Source organism: Solea senegalensis, linkage group LG5 (assembly GCF_019176455.1).
Source record: "Solea senegalensis isolate Sse05_10M linkage group LG5, IFAPA_SoseM_1, whole genome shotgun sequence".
NCBI classification, from domain to species: domain Eukaryota; kingdom Metazoa; phylum Chordata; class Actinopteri; order Pleuronectiformes; family Soleidae; genus Solea; species Solea senegalensis.
In genome coordinates, this window is record NC_058025.1 from 24,125,286 (window position 1) to 24,151,690 (window position 26,405).

Sequence of the window (26,405 nt, forward strand, 5' to 3'; positions counted from 1 at the left end):
GAGTCAGTACAGAGAAACAGAATTTAGCTTGAAAGAAGATAAATATGTCACATTTTACATGAACTGGTTTCTTCCAATTCTACTGAGCAGCAAAAATCAATATTAAGCTATTTCATTCATTTTAATACATAGAAGACGACATGTTTGCGATAGGTTTAGTATATAGTTTTTTTCACATGCTGCTAACGTAGCTAGACCGGAAACAAAACAACAGGCACGTCGGCAAGAGAGTAGTAGGCTAACGCTACGTTTTGAGTGGATGGCGAGCGTTGTGCACTTCTCCGTATCCAACGCAGCCTGGGTCATTTCTCGACGCACTCCCCACATCCAAGTAATGATGTATGCAGTCTTACCAACCGAGCTGGCAAACCGTAGTAAGGAGACCGCCAAAGACCGCTAGCTCCTTTAGCTCGGATTAGCTCATTACCGTCTGCGTTGAAGAACGGCATTTTGGGTGATACGCAGCCTTTTCTATGTTGATAAGAGCATTAAAATGAGAAAAAATAATGATAATAACAAAAATAAAAATGTGCGATTAATCACGAGTCAACTATGACATTAATGCGATTAAATATTCGAATCGTTTGACAGCACTAATAATAACAATAAACACTAGAGTTTCAGTAAATGAAAGTAAGCATCAAATCTCTTCTTGTAGAACACATATGTGTCCTCGTCAACGAACAAGCTTTTCATTGTAAGCAAATCTGAGGAGTTGCCCTCAGCCACAGCACGGCGCGACCAAGCACCACATTACTCTCTGTGGATATCGCTGCCGCTCATGTGGAACTTGTAATCTTGGAGGAATGTTCACAAAGGGCTCGTCTTGTCTTCACAGTAAACAACGCCGTTTGAAGGATGCATATTCGTATCTAGTGTTTCCGAGCGTGCACACGTGCCCGTGCAGCTACCACAACTGACATAGTTCTGTTGTCCTTTTTCATCTTGTGAGGGTTAGGGTTAAATAGACAATAAATAGATCATTTCAAATCAGGTGATAGCAGTTATTATCACCATAAATATCTATCATCTGGGGAGTGTGATCCCTGTCATCTTCTGGTGTTCTTCAATCTTCACGTCATGTGAGTCTAGAGAAACCTTCTCGGGACTTTTGCCCATTTTTCCAGAATAACTTTCAATATTTGGCAGTTATTTAAAATTTATAGCATGTTAAAGTAGTGTATTAACAATTTAAAATAAAGGGGAGATTTTGCATTAGGGCTAAATATCTAATTGTGATTATTTTGACAGGAATTGCGATTATTACGATATAATTTGCAAAAGAGGGAAATGTCATTTTTACATCACTATAGATGCTGCAACAGCTCGAGTGAAATTACCGTAATAACCTCGTGTTGGCTTTGACGTGCAACTTCTCAGCTTTCAGAAACCGTTGGAGTTTTTTCTTCATACACAGTAATACAAAGTTCGCAAGCACAAACGTGTCATCTGCGATACGCTCTGAGGTGTTAAAGGGTTAAATATGTTTTATAGTGTTCGTGTACAACTACAGTGTTTTATTTAAGTTCTTATTTTTTATTTTCTGGTTATTATGAGCAAAAAAAAATCCAGAAAGACTTTTTGAGGCTTAGGTGTCAAAGTTAAGGAAGAATTTGCAAAAAGAAGTGTGGTATAAATGTAATATTGTGAGCTTAAAGGTAACACGGCCACCATGAAACGACAGTAATGTCTCTTAGCACCAAATCAGAAAAACTTCACATTAATAGTAATAAAAAAAGAAAAGTCTCCAAATTCCCATAAGACCTAGAGTGAGAAATGTGACTGTTTGTCACATAAAGCAAGATGTTCAGGCTCCTGGGTTTACAGTATGGGGTGAGGTGTGTGTGTGTGTGTGTGATACCACTGCTGGATGTTAATGACTTGTTGCCATAAAGCAAATTGCCCTCCAGGGGTAATAAAGCCTTACACCACATGCTCAGCGCTATCGACACTGCTCTTTATCTCACACATATCTGCGGAGGCGATCCCTGTATCAGCTCAAGGCAATATGAACCTTTTTTTACGACATCATATCTATCAGCTACCAAACCACAGAGAGCCCAACGTAACACGTACATAACCTTTAGTACACTCAGGATTCACCCCGTGAAGGCAGGCTTCATTTTTACTGTGTTTTTTTGGGACTGAGACAGGGGTCAATGTGTCCTGTTGACTTTTTAAATGTGGCATTTATCGCCATACGGACGTTTCCGGTAAATCACTCCTCATATCTAGAGGTCTTTTTTTCTTTTTCCTTATTCTTGCTCATGTGCTGAGCTCGGCTTGTGTGATGACCCCATTTCCCCCTCAAGGATAATTTAATATGATCTCATCTCATCACGGACTCCATTTCAGTCTTTGCGAATCCGAATGTGGGGAGTTTTGAAGAGCACTGCACACATTATTGTGTTTTTAATAACTGTCCGAGCCTCGACTCAAATGTACATTAGCATGTCGATGTATAGATTAATGTTACTGGATTTAAGCTATCCAATCCAACTTTATTTATAAAGCACTTAAAAACAAAGTGCTGTACATCAGACATAAATAAAACATAAAACGTAAAAATGTGTGACCTAATAGACCAAACAATAAAACATACAATAAAACAATAAAAAGGATGAAAACCAACGTCTCATACTGGGTCGAAAGCCATGTGTTTTAAACTATGGAAAAAGTATGTTTTTCCTTATTTTTAAACAATTTACACATGGGAAATACATCTAGATTTTCTACAAGAAGTGATATCTGAGTACTAGTATAGAGCATTGGGATTCCAGTTAACCTCCCTAAGTGTACTGTGATATCGCGCTGTATGGGAAATCATTGTAAATTACATTCATATTAAGGTTTTTCCCTTAGAAAATTGTTGCGGTTGAACGCACAACAAATAGACAATCAAACACAATGGAGCAAATCAATTGAGGGTAAATTACACTAAGGGTACGAGCTGCCATCGCACTATTGTATTATTATGTTGGTCGACTGGGATTCGTCTCCTTAACATCTACAGCAGCCACATCGCTGTGTAATTTGGTATTGTTGTTTATTCGACCCAGAAGGCTGAGCCTTATTGATTTTATTGAGTTTCTTTCAAGCATTCATCAAGAAACATCACGTGGCGCTGGTAAATGTTTTAAAGCAAACCCGGTTGAAAATGTTTGTAACGCAAATGCAGTTTCTCCACTTCACATTATACATGTTGGAGAACATGGGAAACTGAGGAGAAAAGAAGTTTCTCTCCGCTCTTCTGTGCAGCATTTCTTTTTTTAAACGTGCGTCTAAAAACACGGCTCAATGATGCACTGGAGCCATAGTTACCATAGTTACCGTGACCCCCAGCGCACTTTATCAGTGATCTTAAAAGAGTGAATCCATTGAACAGTGCCTGTGTTCATAAATTGCTACTGCAACCATAGACTTAGACATAGACTTTATTTGTCCATTTACTTGCACTTTTATATTCCACTGTTTGTTTTGTAACTGTTATCACCCTCTTTTTTATTAACTATGACGTGTGCTGCTGCCTTTTCTTGGCCAGGTCGCCCTTGTCAAAGAGGTCTTGATCTCAATGGGTCTTTTATCTGGTTAAATAAAGGTTAAATAAAATAAGAAGTTAGTGGTGGCACCTGCCACGGATCCCACACCTTTGTTGGCATCAAATTTTCTAGGACCAAGGTGGGACGCTTAAATCAAGGGACATCAGAATCAGCACAAGCTGGAGGCTGCTTTGTTGTCATTTTGGCAACTATTCATGGTTCTGTCAGATCTAAACAGCGTGGAAATCACAATTATATATTGTTTGACAATCATATTCATTTGACAAATGATAAGCTAACACACTGTAATTATTCAGCCTTGGCAGGATGACTGCTCGGTATCATTATTATTATCATTACAATGTTTTACTGTAATTGTTTTCATTATTACTGCCATTACACTGGTTTCATGTCTCTACATGTGTAGAAATAACACAGTTGTGATCCTGAGCTGACGTTAAACTCCCTAACATTTACAAAGACACACGCATTTACATATAAAAACATAGCAGACCTCAGGTCAGAGCGACTCGTGCTTCCACACTCTTTAGCTATTTCATGGCGACACGCATGTACGAGCAGGAGGGAACGATCGCCTCGCTCTCACCACTCAGTGCACACTGCACTCGGCCGTGTTCGGGCTCAAACTGATGTGCACAATTATGTAGCCGCGCCCGCTCTGAGGCCACGGCTGATTTAAAACCACTTAAAGTGTGCCGCTTTGCCGATTCCAGGTGAAGGCGTGATTAATGTCGGCCGCGAACGCCGCGGCTCTGAACGTCCGAGCTCTTCGCTTTTGAAATCGTTGGACGTCGACATTTCACAGCAACGCTGCTGATGTTAAAACGTTAAGGCAGATAAAAATGTTTACCATGTCCACCAAATTCCTTTAGCTCAGCGACTCTACACTCCCAGGGGTTCAGAGTGACGACATGCTGGTAAGTGATCAAAATATCACTGAACAATTACTCAATTAATCGATTATTAATCCATTACTAAATAGATATTAATCGGTTTGAAGCTTTTTTAAATGTTAAAACAAGATTTCTGACTGTTTCAGGTTCTTAAATGTGAATATTTTCTTTGTGTTTCTTTCCTCCATGTAACAAAGAAATCATTAAAAGTGAATCACTTTGGTTTGTGGACAAAACATCATCATTTCCAGATTTGACAAACACTGATCGACACGGAAAACAATCGACAGATGACTCGATTATGAAAGTAATTGTTAGTTGCAGCTCTGGTGGCGGAGTGTGCAGCAGACGGATCACTTTCATGGTTAGAGCGAAAAAAATAATAGATGTTTTCCACAAAACCACAGCTTGAAGAAGACACATTTGTTAGAAGTCATTTATATTCTTTGACTTTAAAGCTCTGCTCTCATTTGCAATAGAATCAGCAGTCAAAGTAACAAGAACCAGACAGAAAGAACTAATCTTGCAACACTAGGCATCAAACAATGATGCAGTAATGACTCGTCAGTGAAACTCTCTCTTTAAACATGAAGTCCAAGCATTGAGATGTACGTGAGAGGCTGAATGTGTGTGTGTGTGTGTGTGTGTGTGTGAAGCCCTCTGTAGTCAGGACGCCTGCTTTCAGCCGCTCATTGTAGCCTGATTCACTTTGACAGGCGGCCTCTCAGACCCGCCACAAACACAAGTGGAGGGAAAAACCGGGCAGCATTTGCACCACAAGAGTCGGCACAAGCTGCTTTGACTCATTCATGTTCACATGTTCCACTAAAAAAAAACTGTGAGGACTTGGAATAACACGATGTCTCATAAGTCCTCTCTTCTTAGTTAAAGAAACACTGATGTGTTGTTTACATCCGTTCAATCGAATACCAACTGGAAGTGAAACTGAACGAGGCAGCGCTGAATGCTTGCGGGTTACCACAACTGAAAGAGCAGAAAACATCATCTTCAGTGACGTCAGGTCTGTTGCACTTTGGAGCAAATGCAAGAGGATCCAAGGCAAGAGTTCCCAAGCTCATTTAAGAGAAGAATGTCATGGATTACAAGAATTATGAACTTGTGGGAGTGATTTTCCAGCATCTAAGATGTTCGAGCAGTCTGCGTGTACCTGACTGACTAATGTTTCTGTGACAAAATTGCTCATTTTTCAAAGAAAAGGGAAAAGCAACAGGACTTTATCAGTCATCAATCACCAGAAGTCAGATAAAGAATAAAGGTCATCGAGAACTAAACTAAAGAGTTTAAATTTGAAGGCATCCGTTAACCCTTCCGTTACCATCCTGTATCCTGATTAGCACAGCGTCCCGCGCAACCCCCGTGTAGAGGATAAAGCGGTGGAAGATGGACGGATTGATGGATACTATAAAGCAGAGAAATAATGCTCTGCGCCCATATACTTGTCATTACGGTAGAACCGGAGGACTTCCAATCGCAGACGAGATTCACCACGCGTTTGCATGTCACACGATTGTGACGCCGGCTTCTTCCTCAACGGCTGAATAACTGCCAGATGTCGAAAGTGAAAGTCAGAAGCACGCGCTCACTGAACAATACTACAGCCATAAAATCTAAAAATATAAACCCAGGCAGGCCTCATTATCTTGATGGGCATGCGAGGGTTCAACAAGGGATCGCTCATTTTGCAACCCTTGCTGTTATTCGTTTGCTGTTATAACCTTTAATAATTCTGCTGATACATGATCGTTTCGTATCTGTTTCACTGAGTCATGTTACATCTATGGATTATGGTCGCATCAGGCTTTAACTTCAGGACAAAGAAAGATATTTAGCAAAAGCAAAGAAGCTGCGTCATTGTTCTATGTTATACTGCAGATGCCGCACTGTACAAGCAGCAGAGCCTCCGGTAATGACAGCATCCACTACCTTTGCAAGCGGAGCCTGAGGCTCAGCACAACACAGACGACGAAGCGGGCGAGAAACGAGCAGCAGCGGTTTGCGCTCTTCCTCAAACAAGAAGGGAAGTCGTACAGTGGCGCTGTGAGACACGCGCGTCTCATTGTTAGACATAAGCGGGTTAATTTGTCGGTTTGTGAAAAGGTCAAGGAGCGACGGAGCCGCGTCGAGGCTGGCACGGATGGCAGCACTCGTAGGAGACTCTGAACATTTTGCCTCCATTTGTTTGACTGACTCCAGCCATAATAAAAACACATGAAAAGGCCAAGAGTAACGGCTTGTGTGCTTGACCTTCTGCGAGCACAAAGTACTCTGGACAGAAAAGGCAAGAGGCAGCCTTACAGCACAGTGATTTTATGTGAAAAATGAGATTAGATTAGATTTTACAGCAGAGTAAAAAAAATGAGTAAAGGTAATAAATAGGAAACATAATGAAAAACTTAATAATATTTGAATAAGGATCCAATTAGATGAAAGGCAAGCCACAAATAGCTGGAGTATCGAGTATTACATAAGTTAAAATCCTTTAACACAATCTCATTGGCACAACAATAGATTATTGTTGTTTTTAACACTTCAGATGACAGTAGTGTGACGGATGATTGTGCTACAGGAGCATAAGAGGAGGAGCAGGTTCTTTCACCTCCTCTGTAAAACAATAGTTGTTTCACTCAAGAGCCTCTAACAGCTGATTGCCATTTAAACTTGAACTTGAGCTTGAAAACAAAACTAAACCAAGTCCAGTTGCCTGTCGTTAATCCATCCATCTATCTAACACGATGCCATTATAGACAACTCTGCTATATCTCCTCACTTTAAATGTGTTGTAAACAGCTTGTAACACACTTTTTCTTCACTGATTAAACTGCCCAGGTGTGAACTGACATCGGAGCCTTGCATGCAGGTTAAATAACCAGAAACAGCATGTGCACCACCACCAGCCCTCCTCACTTCCCTCAGCCCTGACAGGCTGTCACTTGTGCTGGTGATTTAAACAGAAACACCATTGTGCCGTCGACTGCAAACAATGCCTGCTGTTTTGCCCCAAGGGCCAGAGGGCAACACATTAGCTCACTTTGCTGCCATTGTCTGCCACAGATTCCTGTCATGGATCTGGTTACGAGGTTTTAGCTTTGTCACAATGTCAAGTGTTCAGTGTGCTCCTGAAGTGCTCTTGAGCAAGAACCTGACACCCAACCAGCGCTGGAGGTGTTGGCCTGCACTTTGATCTGCGTGATGACAGATTGTGCGGCAGAGGGAATGATAAACTTTCTCCCTGAAAGGTCGACAGATTACGGCCGCGGCGGGGCTGTCGCTTAAATCAAAACACAATATTACTGTGAACCAACATAAATGGACGTCTTTTATCACGAATAAAGCACTGCGGGGAGACATACTGTCGTTTTACATAGAAATCCACTACAGAGGCTGGTTTAGCAGCTACAGAAGCTTGGTGAGGCCTGTATGTGACACTCACATCACATGACTGGCAACAATTAGATAAAATAAAGGCTCATCTCAGCAGACATTAAAGACCATTTTATGCACTAGGGCTGCACGAGAAATCGTCATTAAATTGTGATCTGGATTCATAACTACACGTGATCTCATTTCTAAATGACAACGCAAATAAACGATCGTATTTTCCCTAAGACGCTGCCTTCTCTGTCAACTCTCTGTTACTTGAAGACCTAATTGAATGTTTCTAATCTTTTGTTCATGAGTTCAATAAACATTTAGATTTGTGAATCGTGATTCCCATTTTTTCCCCAGAATCCCGCAGCCCTGTTAATGCACGATTAGAATCAGGGTAGAAACTGTCATGGGGAAGGACGGACAATCACAAATGATGAATTTGATGTTGATAAATCGGATGCTGCTGGATGACTGACAGATTTATTATGGAGGAATGTGACTTTTTAAGCCATGATAGATTCATTAACTGGCTGTTAGACAAGCCGAGTGACGGACGACACCATGAAACTCACACACACACACACACACAGAAAGAAAGCACACTGACGCCCATTACCGCCGCGGTGGAGTCTGTCAGTGTGTGTAACCATTGCATTATTGTGCAAATTGAAAAACCAGAGGAGCGCTATTCACACACGCGCCCAGGGAGAGCATGTGTCTGTGTGATGGGCAGGAGTCGGGGGCTTTGCCTCCATCTCTCTCAGAGACTTGGCAGACAGGAAGGGGAAATATGATTATCCAGCGAGGGAAATTGTTTCATCAACACCTGGAGCAGAAAAATGAAAATAGGACGATTTATGTACTAGAACAAGCTTACCTCTGCTGCCAGGAAGCAATTAAACAGAAAGTGGTTTCTTTTCTCTTTCTCTTCCCGCCATTTCTCTCCAACTCTTCACCTTCATCTTTATTTTGTTTTCCTATCTGTGTTGGTCTGTACGCTCAGTGCTCGCTGCACACCAGCGGCACAGTAGGAGAACTAATGGCAAGCCTTGGGGAAGGCCAGCTGTACGAGAAGGAAGGTGTTCATTCTCACAAAGTGTCTCATTAAAGCCTGATAACAAAGTGGCTGTGAGGCGCTGTGATCTCATTTGAATCAGTGCGGAGGGAAACCGATGGAGACTCGCCTCCCGCGTCGCTACAGATCGGCAAACGCAGCTTGTCCCGCCTTCCTGCTGCGAGTCTCGGAAAAGTAGAGATTTTAAATGTAAACGTGGCCCAATTTAAGCAGCGTCAAATTTAGATTTTAGCCCTCAAAGTAAAGTGAAAGTGTTTTCCCCTAATCCAGTATTTTATTTAAGAGGATTGTGTCAGAAACTGTTTGTATGAGTGTATAACTGCTATAAAATAACAAGTATTTAATACATACTTGAAGCAAGGCTCATGCTTTTCAGGAGTCACAATATATGATCATATGCAGACATGCACCGATAACTGTTTTCAAGGCATACGGAGACATAAAAACATGACAAGTGTTATTGCAATAGTGTGATACCGGGATATTCTTGCATAAGGTTATATGCAGAAGGTTTTGAGGGCCTCAAAGCACTGCAATAAAAACAGAAACAAAAAACCCTGCCAGCTTCAGTCAGTGCTATCCCCTCATGAAAATAGTGTAGGCTTTTATTTGTAGATGATATAAAGCTATGGTGAGTAACAGACCCTAGGCACAAAACACCATCAGAGTTAGTTATTTTGCACTAAATCCTATAAACCTGGCTGATACTCTGTCACGCTGATGTATCCTTTCAGTTGTATAATCACAAATTATCATATGGAAAGTGTGGTCTGTTTTAACTAAAACAAAAATCAGACAATAAAAAAACCCATATTCGAGTGCCTTCATCGCTAAAAATCATAAACTATATGATTATATACTGCTTTTTGAATGTGATGAGCACATGAAAACTCAAATAAACATTTATTTAATATGTTTTACATGATTAAACATGTGCAAACTATGGCATCGATTAAGTGTTGACAATTCATTTATCGCACAATCGCTGCAGCGCGAGTACAACCACACATTAAATCCATGAGAACTGGACAATACTGAATATCTACTACATCCAGCCACCAACTACTACTCTTAACGACTCTTTTGCTTTAAATTGCAGCGTTCTATTCCGACGAAGTGCACCGTGTCATCAGCCGAGTTGTATCCACTCCCCAATTAAAGGCCATGCCTACAAATCACGAAAGCACGGGTGGGTATGAAGAGTATGTGACACCAGGCTAGAGTTGCTGCTGTGCTATGAAGCCAAGAGATGTGGAATGCAAACAGTAGCTTGACGAAGTTCTGTTTATGTTCCCTCACTCTCACTCGCTGGCTGTTTTCTTTATTGACTCAACAACTGGCCTTGTGCTCAGGCTCCAAGTGTGTGTGTGTGTGTGTGTGTGTAATTGTGATCTCATTCCACGTCTCGGGTAAAGCCCTGCTGGCTTTAAGTGTGTCCTCATTTTCAGAGTAGCCTCTCTGCAGTGACTCTCTGTTTGCAGACGCATTACACTGCTTTTGATCTATGTGTAAACAACCTGTGGATTAAAACAATAAAAAGAAGTCAGTGGATGTCTATGCAATTCACACAGGGACTGACAGAGAGAGAGAGATAGTAGAGGAGACAAACTCTGACAGATACGTCTGCCACAGCTCACTGTGTGTGACACAGGGTTGTCTTGTCCTCGCAGGTTTTACTGCACTGGCCTATGTTACGTGTGCCTTATTATAGATCCCATTATATCTCGCACACATTCTCACTCTTCACCCAGCTGCGGCGTTGCCTTTTAGTGATTCATGAAGCGAGGACAGCCGGAGATGGCAACAGGTCGGACCTGTTAAAAAGTGATGGTATGTACTGTAAGTGGAACGATGTGTGAAATCTGCTTCCCGGACAAAAGGTTTGGCCGAAGCGATGGCCTTGAATTCCAAAAAAAACCCAAAACCTTGCATTTATGGATATTCTCATTGTATTTATACTACGTAAAAAATATGGCATTTTTCATGCCAAGTAAATATATAAAGAAGCCACGGGGGTTTAGTTTTTCCGTGCAATTTAATCTTGGCAGAGTCAAAAAGCCTCCAGAACAACATGTCAACCACAAAATACTCTCCACTGAAACCTAGGATATAATCACTACCATGACTTCCCCTACAGTTAATAGTACTACTGTAAAAATAACAGTAATAACAAGATGATAGCTTTCTCTTTTTTTGTACTTGATTGTAAATATATGAGTTGAAATCCAATGTTTGATGTGATATTTTGACACGAGTGTGTGACCTATGAGAGGCAGTAGACTGTACAGACAGACTGAACAGCTGCACAACACTATGAAGAATACGTCCACTTGCAGCTTTGTAAAGAACTAATGTGGACACGGCAAACCTGTGCCTCTAAACGATCACACACAAAGAGGAAAAGTTGATTTAGCTCAACGCAACGACAACAGTCTAAGCCTTTTGTCAACAGCATCAGGACCTTTCTTTACTACAACAGACTGTATTTAATTATGTATGGAATTAGACTGTGTCAATATTTTCAGACAACAAGCAACACATTTCAATTTAATCATTCAAAAATAGTGTATTTTTTTGTTTGAAAACACACTCGTTCTTTGCGCTCCCTGATTTGTTCTTTACGCCGTGTTTTTTTGTTTGCGATGCTGACCGTGGGCGGGGCTTGGCGAGCTGCCTGCTGATTGGCTGATGGGCCGGGAGTAGTCGCAGGCTTGGAGTCGCCGTCCGTCTGGAACTCGTTCCCCAAGTTTTCCCCGTCGACATCCGGCAAAATATCTCACGTTTATAATCTGACAAACGTTAGTAAGTTCCAGAACTCAGTAGCCAATCAGCAGGCAGCTTCCTAAGGCCCGCCCATGGACAGAATCGCAAACAAAAAGCCACGACACTCTGGGACATACCCCTTTCCACTGATACATTTTAATCATGTATGCAAACACGGGCATGTGATGACATTAACGTGACTTGCGGAAAGTGTGATTCTGGCCTTAGGCTACGAAAAGTCATTAAATCTGGCAACAGGGAACGGAAGGTTGAAACGAGCCAAGTGCTCAGATCACAGACAATTAGAGTCACAAGCTAATTTTTACACACAAGTGTTTATAAAGTTACAGAGTAAGAGGAGCTCGTGTTTCCTCGTTCTCTTTTCACATTCTGTGAGCGGAGTCTTTGGAGTAACAACACAGAAACCCAAAGCTGCTTTCGCATAATGTTGCAATTACACAATTGTTTACTTAGCTTCTGGGAAAGCATGATTTTTTCATCAGCTAGTTATAAAACAAACCTTTAATCACCAATAATAACACCAGTGAGAGGTGTGAATCAGAGCTGGAGGTAAATACAATTAAACCGTTATTGTCCTTGTTAGTGAAGCGTGTGATGTGATTTTATGCTCTGGATGTTTCTTACTCAAATTTACTTGACAGTAATTGACAGTAACTTCTCTCCTTTTGATTTCCTTTGCCATGTACGACATGATGTGTCAGTATTATCTTTTAAACACATCTGTCACTCTATGCTGATGATGATTCAACCACGGGAATTTCAAATAAATGTTTATGAATGCAAACTTTTGGCACTTTTCCACTCAACAGTTGACATAGTTAACTAATGATTCAGTACACTGAAAACAACTGCTTTGCTCGTCACTAGTTTTCGTCTTAAGTCGCAGCCTCTTCGTGCAGCATGGTGATACAGTCCTATAGTCATTGAAAACAAACCACATTCACAATTACGTTACAATTAAATAGAATGTATGTAGTAAAAAAAACCTAAGAAAAGGTAGGATCGGAGAATCAAGCCCCATGCCTTTCTGTAAAAGATAAAATCTATTCTAGAATATACTACACTTGCTTACATTTGATGGAGAGAGTAATACAGTATAAATATGCAGCGCCTCCTGTGCGTTAGCAGTGATAAATGGTTCGTTATTCACTGCACCTGTCAAACGCCGATTCAGATTCCACGAGAGTGTGGATGCTTGACAAGGTGTTTCACTTCAACAGAGTGTGGCGGCTCAGCCTCGGGTTGTCAGGCAAATATCAGTCAGACGGCGAACGGAGCAAAAGTGGCAGTGGGAGAAAGAAAAATTCCACATTGCATAACGAAGGGTTACTCAACGTAACCCCGGTTCTTTGATAACAGAGTGAGGTGTTTCACTATGGGATATCGCCTTGGCATGACCAACCAGGGAAGCTCCAATGGCACCACGTCTGTCAGTGACAGACAGGTCGAGCTGTGCTGGGGCACCGCCCCCTTCATACTATCACAGCCGACCCGCCCCTCAAAATCATTCAAGACCGGTTTCTTTCCGTGCCTAATGCAAGAAGGGGCGTGTGGTGAAACACCTCACTCTGTTATCAAAGAACCGGGGTTACGTTGAGTAACCCTTCGTTCTTTTTCTAACTTCGTTCGGTGTTTCACTATGGGAGATATAGACCACTCCCGGATTGCATATGACTCCCGAAGCCTAACTACCACAAAAGGTTGAGTGACAACATCACTCCAACCCCGGAGCACCGGCACCGAGCACCACTTGGGCCAAAGAAGGACCAGAGACATCTAGCCTGTAAAACTTGACAAAGGTGTGAGGCGTAGCCCAGCTCGCCGCAGCACAAATATCCTGAACAGACACCCCTCTAAACAGAGCCCAGGAAGCAGCTATACTCCTGGTGGAATGAGCACGCAAACCCTGGGGCGGCAGCAAACCTTTGCAACTGTACGCCACAGAAATGGCCTCCACAATCCAGTGAGACAGCCTCTGGCGGGACAATGGCTTGCCCTTATGGGTAGTGGACCAGGAAACAAACAGCTGGTCAGTACGCCTGAAATCTGCCGTCCTACTCACGTAGGACTGCAGAGCCCTCACCGGACACAAAGTGTTAAGCCTCTGCTCCTCCGTCGAGGAGAATGGAGGCGGGTGAAAAGCCAGCAACTCTACTGTGGGACACCTGTAAGCCGACTCCACCACCTTAGGCACAAAAGCCGGATTGGGCCGCAAGCAAACCTTGGAGAGTCCCGGACCGAACTGTAGACAGGAAGGGCGGATAGACAACGCCTGAAGGTCGCTCACGCGCTTCGCCGTAGACAAAGCCAAAAGCAGAACCGTTTTCAGAGACACAAACTTCATCCCCACAGCCTCCAAAGGCTCAAAGGGATGCTGAGAAAGGGCATCCAGCACCACCAGAAGGTCCCACAGTGGAACCAGGTGCCTAGAAACTGGGAGCTTTCGACGTGCACCTTTCATAAAGCGACAAACCAGGGGGTGCTGTCCCACCGGTTTATCACCAAAACCCACGTGACATGCTGAGATGGCAGCGAGGTACACTTTTACTGTGGAAAAAGCTCTTCCTTTATCCACCAGCTCCTGTAGAAAACACAACAGGTCCACAACTGAACACTGAAAAGGGACTGTGAGTCTAGACTCACACCATTCCTCGAAAACCCGCCATTTACAGCCGTACAAAGCACGGGTGGAGGAAGCCCTTGCACTCTGAATGGTGTCTATAACCTGCGGAGGCAGTCCTGCTGCGTCCAAATTAAACCTCTCACGGGCCAGGCCCAGAGCGCCACGCGGTCTGGGTGGGGGTGGTAAATCTCCCCGCGTGCCTGGGACAGGAGGTCTCTGCGTATGGGCAGAGGCCAGGGGTCGCCCGCCAACATCTGAACTATTTCCGCCACCCAGTGTTTGGACGGCCATCTTGGCGCCACCAGTATGAGAGACAGATTCTGCTCCCTCACCCTGGCCAGGGTGGGGGAAATCAGACTGAGGGGAGGGAATGCGTAGAGCAGCACGTTTGGCCATGGGTGAGCCAGAGCATCCACACCGAGAGGTGCAGTGATGTCCGACAGGGAGAAAAACAGCGGACAGCGGGCGTTTTCCTGCGAGGCGAAGAGATCTACGGCGGCTCGGCCGTATCTCTTCCAAATCTGGTCCACAACCTGTGGGTGCAGAGACCATTCCCCGTACAGAGGATTCCCACGAGACATCAAGTCCGCCCCTCTGTTCAGAACTCCCGGCACATGTGTTGCCCTGAGTGAGAGGAGCCTGGTGCTGCTCCACAGTATCATCTCCCGAGCCAACTTGTGTAACCGTAGTGAGCGAGTGCCTCCCTGACGGTTGACATAGGCTACCACAGTGGAGTTGTCTGTTTTCACCAGAACATGACGGCCTCGGAGAAATTGCAGGAAGTGTTTCAGCGCTAGAAACACTGCCCAGAGCTCCAAAACATTTATGTGAATCTGGGCCATTTCTGGACCCCAGGAGCCATTCACCGCTCTGCCTGACATCGTTGCTCCCCACCCTGACAGGGAAGCGTCCGTTGTCATGGTAACCCTGGACGTCACCGTCCCCAGCGGGACCCCCGTGGTGAACGCCCCTGCGTTCCTCCACTGACGGAGAGACTTCACACAGGTCCGAGTCACTTTCACTCTGCGGTTGAGGTGACGGCGCGGGCACAGGTGCAAAGCCGCAACCCACCGCTGAAAATCTCTCATCATCAACAGACCTAAATGCACTACAGCTATCACTGATGCCATCAGGCCGAGCAGACGTAGGCATAGTCGAAACGACACGACTCTCCCCATCTGAAAGAGGGAGAGACACTGTGTGAGAGATTTTATTCTCCCGTCTGATAGCGTGACGCGATATGACAGGGAGTTTATTTTCAGACCCAGATACTCCGCACACTGTACGGGCTCTATCTGACTTTTCGTCCAGTTTATACTGAACCCAAGATCCCTGAGATGATTTATCACCACAGCAGAATCCATGACCGCCTGCTCGTGCGAGCCAGCGCATATCAGATAATCGTCTATGTACGAAAAAATTCTGATGCCTTTGCTCCGTAATGGAGACAGAGCCCCCTCCACACACTTGCTGAATACCCTCGGAGCTAACGACAGCCCGAATGGGACAGTTTGATACTCGTAGGTTTTGCCTTGGAAAGCGAACCTGAGATATTTTCTGTGTGCAGGGTGAATGGCGATGTGAAAATACGCGTCCGAGAGATCGATCGTTACAAACCAATCTCTCTGACGGATAGAGCGACAGAGCACTTTGTGTGTCAACATCCTGAATGTGTATTTCCGTAGGTGTTTGTTTAGCACACGGAGATCTAGGATGGGGCGAAGGGCTGTGCTTGCCTTCTTGGGAATGAGGAAGTACCGGGAGTAGAAACCCTGTTGTGACTCCGCGGCCGTGACAGCTCTGATAGCTCGTTTGCTCAGTAAAGACGTTATTTCGTCTTCCAAAACCCGTGCAGCGTCCCCCTTGGCCACTGAAACTAACACACCGTTGAACCTGGGTGGTTTCATGGCAAATTGAAGTCTGTATCCGTGAGATACAGTGGATAGAATCCATGGGTGAACTGCGCATGCGCGCCACCCGTCCGCTCTGACAGAGAGAGGTCCTGTGTCGAGCTGTGGTGACGTCACCCCCACGACTCGGTGAGAATCGTGTCTCGCCAGTGGAGCGTGAGCTCCCTCTGGTGGCGAGGGGGGTGCATGACATTGATTTATTTTTGTGTTTTTTATTTTGCATCTCGCCCTTGGCTTTGTGCCTGGCTGCGAAAATGCTGTTTTTATTTGCAACAGGTTTGGACAGGGTGGAAGTGTTTGGTGACACATTAACTTGGAGAACCCCTGTGTCTTCTCCCCGTGGGCCTGCCACATGGGAGACTGAACAAGGAGCCCTGGAGAACAAACAACAGCCAGGGTTCCTGAACCACACATGACGGGGTCCTGGTGGTCCCCCTCCATGACTCTTAACTTGACCGGAGGGGGAGATGGAGAAGCTGGGGTTGTTAGGACGCCCGCTTCTTCTTTCCGTCAGTGGGGTGAGACGGGCGGTTCTTTGCTGCGACCGCTGCAAAGGAGTGTTTCCCCCACGGTCTCTGGGCGTCAGACCTGGGCTGCTGGTTGCCCTGCTGACCAGTCTGCCTCTGAGGGCGGGCACTGCTCTGACGTCTCCTCACTGCGGCAGCTGAGGCTGCAAAGGTGGGCTTGGCGGCCTGAGGGGGGCGAGGGGCTTGTCTCCTGGGCAGACAGAGATCAAAGGCTTCTCCCTCCTGCTTTCTGAGGGTGCTGGTTTCCCTCATCCTCTCCAGAGCTGGGCCAAACAGACCTTTGGTGGGGTCGTATGCGGCATCCATCACATCCGCCTTCTGTGCATCACTCAGGCTCGAGTGGTTCAGCCACAGGGCCCTCTCTCCTGAGACAGCGAGGCCCATAACTCGGCCACTGCCCTGCACTGCTCCCCGTGAGGAGCGCAGGATGAGATCATTCACCACACAGATCTCGTCCCAAAGAGCTGGGTTTGGTGCTCCAGAGTCCAATTGGCGGCCCATCTCCTCCAAAATCTCAGCCAGGTACGCAGACAGCAGTGTAACTGCATTCAGAGAACAGACTGACTGAGCTGCATATTTATACATCCTCTGGAAGATGGAAGATGTGACGCGTTCCATCTTACTAGGCAGAGCGATGTTAGAGGAGGCCGAGACAGAGCGGCGATCAGGGTGAAGGTGGTGGGCTACTGAAGACTCCACCACTGGGGGTTCGGACAGCCCCAGTTCCTTCATCCCATGGATCTCCAGTTTAGAACATCCTTTGGTGGGGAGCTTGTTCTTAAAGGGACAGGACCAAAAACGGCTCATTTCCCTCATGCACGCAGGCACGGCTGGAAGGAGCTGTTTGGCTGGTGGTTGAGCTGGTGGAAGTCTCTTACCATCATAAAGGTCCCTCTCAGTGCCACCTGCGTCCTGAACTGCAGGCCACTGTATGCCCAGCTTAGAAGCAGCTCGTTTACAGACCTCGTAAAGGCTGCTGTCAGCTGGAGGAGCGACATCAGATGCACTGGAGGGGCGAGAAGGCACTGGAAAAGTGGCATCGTCCTCGTCCTCCTCCATATCATCCAAGTTGAGAATGTCTGAGTTGGCATAGCCCTCAGCATCCTCCTCTGGCTCTACGCCAGGGAGCTCCTCAAAGAGTGGCGGCATGTCTGTGTATTCCTCCTCCATCATATCCGCCCAGCTCGTGGTAGCTCGCGGTACATGGGGAGTTTTAGCCACAGCGGTTTCTCCCGACAGACATGGGTCCTGAGAATTAGCGACCGCCACTCTCAGTCTCCTCTCCAAAATTTTCTCTGGCATATCCGCGCAGTGTGGACACGACTGCGGGTCAGCCAGAGACGCCTGTGCGTGTTTAGCACCCATGCACGTAATACACATGGGATGAGGGTCCCTGCCTGAGATGGATGAGCCGCATGACGCGGGACACAGGCGGGATGCAGCCTCTTTGACCTTCGAAACCGGCCCTTTGGCGGGGGTTGCGGTCGAGGACATGGCAGCGGGCGAAGAGAGAGACATTTCGTCGCGCACGGAGATCGCTCACCAAGCACCGTAAAGTCAGCTCGCCGTAATGCGTTAGCTTTACTCTCGGTGACTGATGTAGCTTGTCGGCTAAGACACCGTGCACCCGGCAGATTAGCTGTGATGCTAAGCCCTGCTCGGTAATTAGCGTTAGCACCCGGAGTTTAAGGTCCTAGCTAACGAAATACCTAAGAGTTAGCTCGCCGCGACACGTTAGCTCCGCTCCCGGTAAACACACAGTTAACAAACAAATGTCAACCGTATCCACGCTGACTCGCCGCAACGCGTTAGTCTGTGGGTAACTGATCTACAGTTAACCGACCCCCGGCAGATAATACAGGGTGGTCGGTGGAGCAGCTCGCCTTGACGCGGACACTACACCAAGATCAAGTGGAAAACTTCTTGCGAAGAACTTACTCAGCAAATAAAGGACGTAAGCCAGGGACTGCGTTCGGCGACGAGGACCTTAACGGCGCGTCTGCGAACAGTTTAGCAACACCAAGCTAGCCCGAATAGCTGAGGGAGCTTCCACACAGTTTCTTCACGGGAAGAAAGCGAGAATGATTTTGAGGGGCGGGTCGGCTGTGATAGTATGAAGGGGGCGGTGCCCCAGCACAGCTCGACCTGTCTGTCACTGACAGACGTGGTGCCATTGGAGCTTCCCTGGTTGGTCATGCCAAGGCGATATCCCATAGTGAAACACCGAACGAAGTTAGAAAAAGAACTGCCCTCGTATCTAAGCTCTATTATCTTGGCCACGGCTTCTAATATGCCTGCCAAAGCTATCACACAACACGCTGAAGCAACAGTCCTTATTTGCCTTTGCCCTACACCCACACACACACACACACACACACACACACACACACACACAGACACACAGAAAAAGGCTAAACGCTGCAAACATAATCAACATGTTACCAACAATGAGAGGTGATAAAGCACACACCGACATATCATTGTGTCTGGTTCCACGGGGGGAGCTGAGCACTGAGCGATTGTTGTCGGTATCATTCGGTCCATAAAGACTATTCCCTCCAGCGCCGCTGTTTGCGGCGCGACTCGCGGCAGAAGAGCACGTCGACAACTGCTCGCGCTAATTGCTTTCACACCAAGAGCGGCCTATTAAGAAAACATGCAGCAAGACTCTGTGCGATGTCACGACTGTGTGAGTCATGCCTTTGAAACCGAGGCCCTGTTTAAAAACAGGACCACAGAGTTTGGAGGGTGATTAACAATCTGCGCTTTTGATTCATGCCAGCAGTCTTCAATTATTTATCAAATAATGAATTATTATCGTAATTCTTACGAGGGACGGCTTGACATCGGTTTTCTGTGTCTGATCTACCAATACCAATGTTAGTCCTTTCACACTGTGTGCATAGTAAAGCTTTTGGATTATTGGACCGTATTGTTTTTCAAATTGGACTAACACCAATATTATCATCGGCTCATCTTTAATTCTTAGTCGTGGAGATTTCACCAGTTCTGTGGCATCTGTTTGCTATTTTTTTTTTGGATGCTATCCAGTTCTTATCTCGTTCTGCACAGAACACGAGCAGAAAATACACAAATACAGTCTCGGAAAATGTGGCAAATTTCACTTCGGTGAGTGACTTCCCACAGATATGCCCATTGTTTGAGGCAGGATTGTCCCGGAGGAAGTTAAATACTTTCATTAGCCCTTTCCCAGGAGCCGCAAAAGGTAAACATTTGTTTGAGAACTGTACTATAAAAATAATTAATATTAGACTAGTGCATGCAAAGCATGTACAGTAAATGTTTAGATTCTTTTTTTTTATGCAACTATACAATCATACAGACAAAAAGCAGGATCAGAAAGTCTCTTGTTCTGGTTTAACTTGGTCACTCAAAGAGTTTTTTTAAAACCTGCATGTGAACAGCGCCTACAGCGAGTGAACTATATCGGGGGAATCCTGTTTACTACGGAGCCGTCCCTAATGTGCAACTGCATGTGATTGACTACTGCGGTTAATGTTTGCAGACGCTGCTTTTCGCTGCACTTTCACTTTCATAACTCACCAAATGACATGTCGATACACCTCATTGTAAGGTTGTGAGAAAAGCATTAAGTGAGACTCTGAAAGGGCTCAAATGCTGCAAGTTGGGCAAACTGAAACATTTCTAAAATATTCCCCCCCCCCCACAGTAAACCACTTTATTATAAAGTGTCCACGTTAGTTTGTAGCCGATCACTGTTGAAACAACGATTAATACGCTCCCCCACGCGCACGCTACCCAGTAAGACGAGTAAAGGGACATTTGTGCTGAGCGAGCTGGAAAAAGTGACCTACCCTCGCATGCAAACAAATTGTTGAAAAGGGATTCAAGTGATGTGAAGGTTGAAGGAAGCCAGGCTTTCAGAGTTTTCTCTTTGCTCTCTCTCAGCAAAGGACCCGGCTGAAAAGAAAAACAGCCATTACTTAATGAGCCACTTAAAGAGTGCCCTCTCTATTTAGGTTTCATTATTTTTGTTGTAAATCCTTCACAGCTTTCGCCTGCTAGTCATTCATCCAAAGCTTCCGTGGCCAAGTATGCCATTATATATTAACCGAAATCACAGGACTGGAAAATACCTCAGCCGACTGACATCAAAAACTATTACATTGAAGTTATCGCCAAATCATTCATTTTTCTTTTTCCCCCTCAAACTGCTCAAATGAAATGTCTTTTGTTAACATTGTTTAATAACATACATTAATCAAACGGTAAAGGAACCGGCAAGAGGTTATGAAAAGCAAAAAAAAAAAAAGGGGGTGACAAGTGAGCAGTGGATAATTACCGGGGGAAAACCTTCTAACAGTGCAGCTCCTAATCCATCGCCAGCTCGGAGACAGCATCTTAATCACGGCATAATTACATCCTGTCATTCACTGCAATGAAAACACTGAGACAGGAAGATGGAAGACGGCTCGGGATGACAAGCAGGAAATGGATATATACGTATGCCTGCAACAAGCTGCCCACATGTTATTATGTGCCACTTAATGTGAGCCAGTCTTTTCAATGAGGAATCCAAATTGACAACAGACAGCAACGTACCTTTCACGGCCAGTGTGCATTTACTCAGAGGTGATAAAGGGCTTCAGTGCTGTTTTTAGAACTGAGTGAAATGTGTCTGTGCCACTGACTTTGAAAGCTCTCGGGTCCTAAGACCACAAATCAAACTTTTGCTCATATTTGGGCTCAAACTGAACTGATCACACACAAATTTGAGTCAGTTATCTATCTTTAACTTCCAGCTGCTTTACTCCTGCAGCTGTCACTCTACTGAACTCTAGCTCGGCATCCCGGTGACCGTAACTGTTATGCAACCATGTAGTGTCATTTATTTATTGTATGCTATTATGTCAGTACCAGTATTTGCTTTCTACCATACGCAAATAAAAATGTCACTGAGCTTTTGCCGCTCAAAGACACCAAACCAACAATTACTAAAAACAGATTCTGCACAGGCACTAGTGGTTTTTAAAGTTTGAGTCAACTTTAAAAGGAGGACAGGACTATTTATCAGATCTTGAGGTTTGCGCTGGATTTACAGTCAATTTATTGGTCAAGAAAATAAAGAAAATCATCAAATTACACGCGGTGACTGAGCTAATATTTCCCCTCCTGCATCAAAATCATGTCGCAATGAACCCTGTGTAACTTTAGCTATGATTAATGGGGAGAAGAATTAGCTCCGCCTCCTCCTCCTCCTCCTCTCCTCTTCCAATAGCAACACACAGGCTTTTGGTAACTGACAGATGCAGCTTGCACAAAAATGATGCTGTGGTGCATGACCTGCAATAAGCGAGGCATGGCATCACATCGGGTGTCACATACATGTGCTGAAACTGTTGCCTTGTTTAGTTATACTTGTGACGAAACACGCACCCTCCTTGGACAGAGACATGTAGGTCAATGGTCCGTGAAAAGTGGACGTACAATACTCTGTGTGTGTGTGTGTGTGTGTGAGCGTGAAATAGAAAGAGAGGCTTGTGAGTGTGTGACCATGCATTTATCAGTCGTGCTGTCGCCTACAGTGTGTGACAGTTAGACAGAGCCAGGGCCAGGGGACGTCCCACTGGCATTAAGAAAGCTCTCTCCATGGGATGCGTCAGCCAATGAGCAGCAGAGCCTCGGGGGGGCAGCCTTGTTAATTAAAGCCGTAGTTGTTTGTCAGTGCCGGCATATGATGCACAGCACAATCACCGCCAGGGGAAAAGAGAAAACACAAAGCACGATTGCTGCAACCACTGCAACAAATCTGCTGCCTCACCATGGAAGCAAGACATCTTACTACAGCAACGGCCGCTGTGGTTTTGAGTGTCAGTATCAGTTTGCGCCGTGTTACTCAGCTGGGAATCAGATACTGTATTTGCAGAGCAGAGAGCACACAGCTGACCAGAAGGAAAAAAAGATGGGCTTTGCAAACTGCCATAGACTTTGTCCAACCCATTCATGTCAGGGAGGATTTGCTTCACCTCAGGCTCGAAGAATGTTGATGCAGTGCTGCAGAAATGCAACCAGGTGCTCGCATTTGACAGATTGTGCCTCCGAGCACTGGCTGTGCTAATGTCAGCTAAAATGGGGGATATGTTGTTATCTGAGTGCAAACAATGAGCCGCCCGGCAATGTTAAATGTGCATGTGCCGAGGCAAAAAAAATAGAATCACTTGTTTCTTGCATGGGCTCGGTTGAAGGCATTCATCCGAGTGCTGATGAAATACAAAGAAACACTCGTAACTGGAATGTTGATGGCTTAGATCAACACAGCAGCTGGAGAGAAGTGAGAGGAGAGAGTGAAGCAGTAGCTCGCGGCTTCCAGCTTTCCTAACAACTACTGTCAACCTCCCCCAAGGCGAGGGTCTTAATTTTCTCAAATTGCTTTGGTGGAGCGCCTCAGTGGCCAACACCAGATGACGACGGCTGTGTGAAAGCGCACAAAACAGGGCCATGCAGAAAAAGAACAAACATGTTTTAGCAGAGAAAAGAGAAGAGACATACTCTATATTTCAGTAAGTGCTTCTATAAATAAAAAACATTTTCACCTGACTGGCTGACCTTTATTTTTACAGCCCCTAACACTGTTGTAATATCACTAGATAAATTGAATCTAAATTCCCATTGCTGCGAATTTAATAAACCAATGCTGCGGAATGAAAAAAAACCCCAGACACATCCAAATTCATATTAAAGCGACGAACAGAAGGATTGGGGGGTTAATGAGAGAGGATTTGCCACTCTAATGTCAGCCCCAGTCAGAGCGAATAGAGGAAATCAAACATCTTATTAATCCTGTGACAGATGGATAATTATGTCATTTTATTATCTACGCGCTTGTTCAATACCCACTGGGAGTTTTGTGGAGGGTTTAAACCACAGTGGGTAATTGTTTTGTCGCACTGCTGTCAGGTGAGAAGCCGCTAACTGCAGGGAAACAAACTTTCAGCGAATAAGAAAGCAGCTTAAAGTCAGCTCTGTAGTCTAAATGTTCTACAGACAGTTCTGAGGATGCGTCTGTTAAAATAAACTTTAGTATGTTGTCACTTTGACTGATGATGTTTCTCTTTTGCTAAAAAACATCTCTGATGCATCTTCAACAGTGTCCGTGCACAGTAAAGCAACATCCGTGAGCTTTGAAATATTACATTCTTTACGCTGACATGGCATAAAATCGGTCTCCTCATCAGTCTTGAGTCCAACTCTGGTCTGACAGCATATACGCGCAGTACTAAACTTCCAATTGCGTTATCTGCGTGATAGTCTGACTTTGTGAAATTAGGTTTTTCTCATGTTGTGTAAACATACTGATAACAGTTGGGATGGCCGCGGTTGAACACCTGGTCCGCACAGGTAAGTAAACAGCTTCAACTGTGAGAAACGAGGGGATTCAAAGTGAATAAAGACGCCGTAATCAAATGTGGCCAAGGCTGCAAATTGCTTTTGGCTCTAATTAAACAGGCTGTGGCAGGGGGCCACGCCACTGTACAGCCTACGTCTTCATCGGGGTAGCGTGATCCTTTCAATTCAGAGATGGAGTATCAAAAATTAAAATTACACTGTGGTCAAACAAACCAAGGACAGGTTAGGATAACCAATACAATGGTATTGAAGGTGGCTGACTACTACTGAGACTCAACAGTGTAGCACAGCCATGCTGGCCATCAGCCATCTTCTGAGAGGCTGAGAAGACCAGACTTCCACCGACAAAGGTGTGCGAGCGTATCAAAGCATGATGTAATAGGTCAGAGCCATTCCCTTGGTCCCTCAAATGCTTGCTGTGTCCACCTCATAATTCATGGGCAATTAGCACAGGTAGCATAGGCTATGAGTTCCACTTGAGCATGCAGTAAGCAGTGAGAGCCTGGGTCATGACCTTTCAGGAGACTCCAAATCTCTTAGCTTATTAGCGCATATCAAATCACATTATCGCCGCCATTCACGGCAAACAGTGTATGAAATTAGATAAATGTCAACACGCTCGTTCCGTTCGCTACGTGATGGAAACCGAAGAGGGGAAACCAGAGGAAAAAAAGAAATTCTACTCATGCACAACCCTTCACTTAATTGTACCAGATCCACCAGCATCATTTAATAAGAGCAGTCCATTTGCATGCAAATCAGACCAATTACCAAGCAACTGGCATGTGAGTATCATTTCACATAGAGCTGCATCATGCCTCATTTGCTTAGCCTTGAAACATAAGCTTGTGCGGTGCACACTGTTTTCTCTGTGCTCATTCAACAGGGATTGGGCACTCGAGTAAGGAGACTATTACAGCTCGCACGTGTGGAAAAACAAAAAATTAGACACTTATTTGGCTTAATTTGCCTCTCAACACAAAGAGGAATTGTTCTTATTAAGATCAAGCATCTGAGGAGGAAGCTCTTTAGAAACCAACCTGCATTACAGCAACAGGCAGGACGATAACGTCGACTGACAGACGTGAGACAGAAATGACCTCTAACAGCGTCAGCCACACAGAGGGGAATACTCCTGTGAGTCAGTGAGGCAGGACACCATGTTGACAGCAGTGGAGACACCAGAAGGTGGGAGAAGACGCCAGTACGAAGAAGCACTTTGCTGCTATGATGTCTTCAAAGTCTTTCACAGTGAGCAGCTGTCAGAAGTGCCAGCCAAGCAGCAAAGGGGGCCAAAATCCTTACACATGCAACATCACAGCGCGCTGCACTCTCACAAATCAACAAAACAAGGCCAGACACACACATTTTAGACACATTTGAGAACACGCCACTGGTGTGACCTCGCTGTGCCACCTGAGGAAGTCCTGCAGCTTTATGGATCGCATCACTAGAGGATTTTGGGGGTTGCCATAGTTTTAATCCACACTAGCAACATAGTTTTCATTTTCATTTGAAAAAGCATATTTAAAATGTATACTGTGTGATATTTGTGCAGTGAGAAACAGAGACGCTCTCTTCAGTCTGCAGAACAAGACGCGTGTAGGTCGAGACAATGATTACTCAAAAATGATATTTTGACTCAATTCACATCAACCCTTAGCACCATGAAAAGCTGAGCTACTGTGGAAGTAGGAAAAGCAACGGCATTTATGACTGCTGACCTGGACACAGCAAATCTGCATTCAACCGACCAGGCTCTGTGTAGGAGGTAAGAGTCGATCATAAGTGATTAATACCACTGCTAAGCCAACATGGGAGGTTGTCACAGAAACGAGGTGGCCTGTGGTTATGATGCACATACTTTCAAATCAGGTCATCATCTTAAAATATACGGACCTCAGTGGATATGTAATGCATTGGCTATGTTTGTTAACGGCAACACACCCATTCCCAGAAAAAAAAAAAAACAGCTGCTTGATTTGTCAGTCAGCCGCACATCCCATAGGGAAACATGTTTATTTGTCATGTGGAGCATAATGAGATAAGAGATAAGAGGACAGCACACAAACACCTCCTTTTTTTCCCCCCCTTTCCCGAAGTCACCACACGGCGACGAGTGAAGCACTTGATGTATCATCACACCACAGACGAGCGGTGCAAAAAAAAAAAGGCTGTTTATCAGGGAGCATAATGTTCACATTGCTATGACAACACTCATTGTATCAGCACATAAAACAATACAAGGCAGAGC

General features: G+C 45.0%; 1 protein-coding gene across 10 annotated transcripts in view; it reads right to left on the bottom strand.

Moving 5' to 3' along the window:
- Positions 1-26,405, bottom strand: part of fbrsl1 (fibrosin-like 1) — a 286,283-nt gene that overhangs the window by 257,726 nt on the left and 2,152 nt on the right. The window lies entirely within an intron of this gene.